Below are 6031 nucleotides of genomic sequence, written 5' to 3' on the forward strand. Positions count from 1 at the left end.
TGTCAGGAGCCATTAACTAAAGGAGGGGAGAGTGTGACGGGCTGGGGTATCACATGAAAGACAAAACAGGCACCTCATAGCCTACATTCATTTATTTTATCGTTATTTTTTTGATATCCTGCTATTCTATAAAACAACCAGTAGATGGCAGAGAGGGTACCCGAACAGAGTCTATATAAGGCCACATGCACCATGTGACTAAGTGAAACTCATTTTAGTCATAAAGAAGCATGGTCATATATTTTCCTGTTCGTGTATTTTTGTAGGTATGTACTTTAAACCATTCTCATTCTTACTTAACTGTACTAGAAAGATTCCTAAACATCTAGAGCAGTTGCAGGAGAAAGTTTTAGTAGATTTTGTGCAATAGTTTTGTTGTAATTAGACTTTCAAAGCAGCATGTGTTGAGAGCAGTGAAAATAGCGAAAAACCCTAGGACTATTGTACTGGTCGGAGTAACTGTTTATTATAAGCACTAGACTGTTATATATGGGTATATTTCAACCTGATTTATGCAAAATTACATATATTAGAAGCACATGTTAAAATTATATTATTAGCCACATGGAAAGGTTATACACTGCTTGTTCATTTATGCAAGATGCGCCATCTAGTGGTCAAAAGAGAGAATTGCTTCAGGATTTATATTTATAAAGCAATGCAGTATAATTCTCATTATGACACAGCTAAAGTGTGCTATAGAGATAAAGATAAGTGTCTATAACACGAAATAGAAGGAAAATGCATGTTTATTAAAATATAATGGTATTCATTGTTGCAGCTATATTTCAAAGTATTTCAGTCCAATCTGTACTGTTATGTTGGCAATTATGAACATGTAACTATAAAAAACTGTATGTATTGTTATGTAAAAGTGAAACACATTTCACATTATAAAGAAGCATGGTCATATATTTTCCTGTTCGTGTATTTTTGTAGTACCCGCCGAGATGATCACATCACATCAGTACGTCTACAATCATCGGTTCCCTTAATCTATATTTTGGGACCGGTAACACCTACTAAGGGCGTAATTTTTTATTTCACTCCTCACTACCTATCACAGTTTCGAAGGCCATGAAATGCCAAAATAGCACAAAACCCCCCCAAATGACCCCATTTTGGAATGTAGACTCCCCAAGATATTTGCTGAGAGGCATGGTGAGTATTTTGCAGATCTCATTTGTTTTTGAAAATTAAGAAAGAAAAGAAAAACATTTTTTTTTTCTTTTTTCAATTTTCAAAACTTTGTGACAAAAAGCGAGATCTGCAAAATACTCAACATACCTCTCAGAAAATAGGTTGGGGTGTCTACTTTCAAAAATGGGGTCATTTGGGGGGGGGGGGTTGTGCCATCTGGGCATTCCATGGCCCCCGAAACTGTGATAGGCAGTGAGAAGTGAAATCAAAAATGTACGCCCTTAGAAAGCCTGAAATAGCGGGTGTCACACTTATATCCGTGCTTTCTACAGACACAATATTTTATTTGAGGGGCTCGTTGGGTAGGGGTACCAGGGAGGACATACAGAAAATGCCTCTCATGCAGCCGACTTACTGCATTTGGATTGGGATGGTGAGGTGAAGCACCACCTGGGAACAGAAGGGCCCTGACGCTATCTTCCTGGAATTTAAGGAAGGATCGTGTGTTCTGAAGCTCTGTATAGCACATGAGCATTCAGCAAAGCCAATTAAAATAAGTAAAAACACTTTTTGGTACCAGCGTCTGGCCTTTACGGGCAACTAGGTACGGCGCAAACAACTGGTCATTGAGGTCCACCCCTCCCATGTTTTGGTTATATTCGTGGGCACAGAGGGGTTTCCTCACAACACCAGTCATGGTAGGAATTTGGACCGTCGTGTCTGCGTGAAGGGAGGACAGAACGAAAACATTCTTATTATACCTCCACTTCACAGCGAACAAATTATTACACTTGAAGCAGACTCTCTCCCCCAGCCTAAGACGGGAATCTGCAAGCCTCTGGGGTAAGCCCCGGCGATTAGATCGCACTGTGCCACATGCGCCAATCTGATGATCAAACAAGTGACTACAAAGTGGCACGCTCGTGTAATAATTGTCCACATACAAGTGGTACCCCTTTCCGAATAAGGGTGACACCAAGTCCCAAACAATTTTACCAGCTCTCCCTATGTAGTCGGGGTAGTTCCCCGGCTGTACGTGACTATCTGTTCCCTCGTAAACCGTAAAACAATTTGTATAGCCTGTTGCCCTGTCACAGAGCTGATACATCTTGACCCCCGTATCTGGCACGCTTGCTGGGAAGATACTGTTTGAAAGACAAGCAGCCAGAAAATTTAATCAGGGACTCATCAATGCAGACAACTTGATGGAGAGTATACAAGGCTGCAAAACTTTGGTTGAAGTGGTTTACGAGGGACCTAATTTTGTAGAGCCGATCGTATCCAGGGTCTCCACGAGGATGACAGAGTTCATTGTCATTGATCTGCTCGTATCGTGCCGTGGCCATGGAGGCAGAGAACACGGGCAAATGGTGAATTGGGTCAATGGACCAATATGACCGCAACATACTCATTTTAACTATGTCCATGTTGAGGGATAGGCCCAGAAAGGTCTTAAATTCGGAAACCATAATTGGTTTCCATTCTCTGTCAAGGGAGGACAACTGGGGATTAGCGGCGATGAATTGACCAGCATACAAATTACTTTGGTCCACAATAGATCCATAGAGAGAAGCGCAGGTGCTAGCAGGTATCTGGGCTGTTCCCACTAACACTGCATTTTTAGGAACCCTAAACTGCTGGGGACGCTACTATAGATCTGATCAGATCAGATATTGATCCGTTCAGACACTATACCACTAAGGGAGGTGTATGGTGCATGCGTGGGTGTTAGCACTACTGGCACTAATCTGATGCTGCCTTGGGCGACGCAGACCCTAACTTGACCCTAAAACCTAACTGATATCACCCGCCAGGCCGATCAGGGGGTTAAACCTTTATTGGGTAATATACGGCGGGTGCCCTGACGCTATAAAAAACAAACCAGCGTCACCCGTAACACTTGTACAGTGATCACTGGTGACGGGGGTGAAAGGGTTAACTAGAGGGCAATCAGGGGGTTAAAACCTTTATTAGGTAGTATATGGGGGTTGCTATAAAAAGCTGACAGTGAACCTAAATAACTAACTGGCTAACTACTGCCAGATAAGCCATTGACCTCGTGAAGATCCTGATGTTATGCCTGGTTATGCTGTCCAAACAGTGGAGAACTTTAATTGTTGAGTGAGTGAGTGAAAAACTTGTATAGCGCTGCACATGTGAACTGAATCGCCTCAAGGCGCTTGGTATCCATTTCCTAATATTTTTTGCCTTCAGAATAGATGGGTTTTGAGTTTTTTTCTGAAGGCCTGGTGATTCCCTTCCGTTCAGATACTGGTTAGTAAAGCATTTCATAGTCGAGGTCCTTGGACTGCAAATCTTTGTTCTCCTTTGGCCTTGTATCGGGCCTTGGGTATTTGGAGTAGATTTTGGTTGGTCGATCAGAGGACGCGAATTTGGGTTGTGACATTTAAATTTTTCACATAGATATTGGGGCGCACTTACTTGTACACAGTGCTTTAAGTGGGCCAAAAGAGGTGCCGGTACTCTATTAGGCGCCGGTGCTCCCCCCCCCCCAATACTGAACATGAAAATACCCTTGGCTGCGTGTGATGGGCACAGTGGCTGCATTTGATGGGCACAGTGGCTGCATTAGATGGGCACAGTGGCGACAATTGATGGTGGCACAGTGGCTGCGTGTGGTGGCACAATGGCTGCGTGTGATGGCACAGTGGCTGCGTGTGATGGCACAGTGGCTGCGTGTGATGGCACAGTGGCTGCGTTTGATGGGCACAGTGGCTGCATGTGATGGCACAGTGGCGACAATTGATGGCACAGTGGCAGTGTGAGTTGGCACAGTGGCTGCATGTGATGGCACAGTGGCGACAATTGAGGGCACTGTGGCTGCGTGTGTTCGCACAGTGGCTGCATGTGATTGCACAGTGGCTGCGTTTGGTGGCACAGTGGCTGCGTGTGATGGGCACAGTGGCTGCGTTTGATGGGCACAGTGAGGCTGCAATTAATGGGGGTTTTTTTTAGTTAGAGAAGGCAAGCTCAAAATAACTCAAAAATATTTTTTTCTGCCATTTTTTTATTAAAAAACTGATGGTCACCTCATTCCACCCCCCCCCCCCTCCAATACAGTCAATTATTTTCTTACTTTCTTCTGTTGCAGTCCTGAGTCCAGGATCCAGACAGTAGCAGCACTAGGAACTGTAGACGCAGGCTGAGCTGAGGCTCCTCGTGACTTGGGCTTCTTTCCTTGCCGCCGACACAGCTCCCTGCGCGAGTCCTCCTCTCACCTCTCACCTCGCCTCCGGCGTGACGTCACGCGGCGCACGGCGGGGAATGAACCAACTCTCCTTCATGGGGGGGGGGGTCGAGGAAACGCACAGGACAGGAGTGACAGGACAGAGGAAAGGGAGCCAGGAGCGCACTCGGCAACAGTGAGTTGGCTCCGGCGGGGCGGCATACAGTTTCTATTGTGACTGCGCTGCCTGTCTGACACACATTACCGGCCCGCAACTCGACAAGCCCACCGGCTGCGTTCCGGTACTGTAAACCCACGTACTGGGCGCACGGAGTGGTGCTGGTACTCTCCAGGGCCATTTTTGGAAGTGGCGGTACTGAGTACCGCCGCCTTCCGGCCCAGTTAAAGCACTGCTTGTACACATTTGTGCATCAGGCATAGGGCCTTAAACGTGATTCGATCTTTTACAGGCAACCAGTGGAGGGACCTGAGGGAGGGAGAGATTGATTTGCAGAGACCTAGAACTTGGCATACAGAATGTTTGGACCCTCGAGCGTTGGCTGATGTACGTACAGGCTGCTTTCCTCAAGGGTAGTACTTGGAAACCTCAAAAATTTGGCTTGAATTTTCATTGTCTCAGATTGAGGAATCTCTGGACCATTCAGAAGACAAGGCTATGAGCAACCAGAGAGATTTAGCACAAATTCCCTGAAAGTTACATAGTTAGTCCATCTAGTTCAACCATAGAAAATAAATCGTACAATCCCATATACCCAATTCTATACCCACAGTTGATCCAGAGGAAGGCGAAAAACCCCAGCAGAGCATGATCCAATTGGCTACAGCAGGGAAAAAAATCCTTCCTGATCCCCCGAGAGGCAATTGGCTTTTCCCCGAAACAACTTTACCTATAAACTTTACCCATAAATATCAGTACCCAGTTATATTCTGTACATCTAGGAAAGTATCCAGGCCTTTCTTAAAGCAATCTACTGAGCTGGCCAGAACCACCTCTGGAGGGAGTCTGTTCCACATTTTCACAGCTCTTATGCCGCGTACACACGATCGGACATTCCGACAACAAAACCGTGGATTTTTTTTCCGACAGATGTTCGCACAAACTTGTCTTGCATACACACGGTCACACAAATGTTGTCGGAAATAGCGAATGTCAAGAACGCGATGACGTACAGTTCAATGATTCCAAGCATGCCTCGAATTGATTTCCAGCATGCGTAGAATTTTTGTGCGTTGAATTGTGTACACACGGACGGAATTTCCGACAACAACTTTTGTTGTCGGAAAATTTGAGAACCAGCTCTCAAATTTTTATTAATTTTGAATAAAATTCCGACAGCAAATGTCCGATGGAGCCTACACACGGTTGGATTTTCCGGCAACAAGCACGAACATTTGTTGTCGGAAATTCCGACAGTGTGTACGCGGCATTACTGTGAAGAAACCTTTCCGTATTTGGAGGTGAAATCTTTTTTCCTCTAGACGTAAAGAGTGCCCCCTTGTCCTCAGTGATGACCGTAAAGTGAATAACTCAACACCAAGTATGGACCCCTTATATTTTTGTACATGTGGATCATATCCCCCCTTATTCTCCTCTTCTCAAGAGTGAATAAATTCAGTTCCTCTAATCTTTTCTCATAACTGAGCTCCTCCATGCCTCTTATCAGTTTGGTTGCCCTTCTCTGC

The sequence above is a fragment of the Rana temporaria genome, chromosome 4, assembly GCF_905171775.1.
Source record: "Rana temporaria chromosome 4, aRanTem1.1, whole genome shotgun sequence".
NCBI lineage: Eukaryota > Metazoa > Chordata > Amphibia > Anura > Ranidae > Rana > Rana temporaria.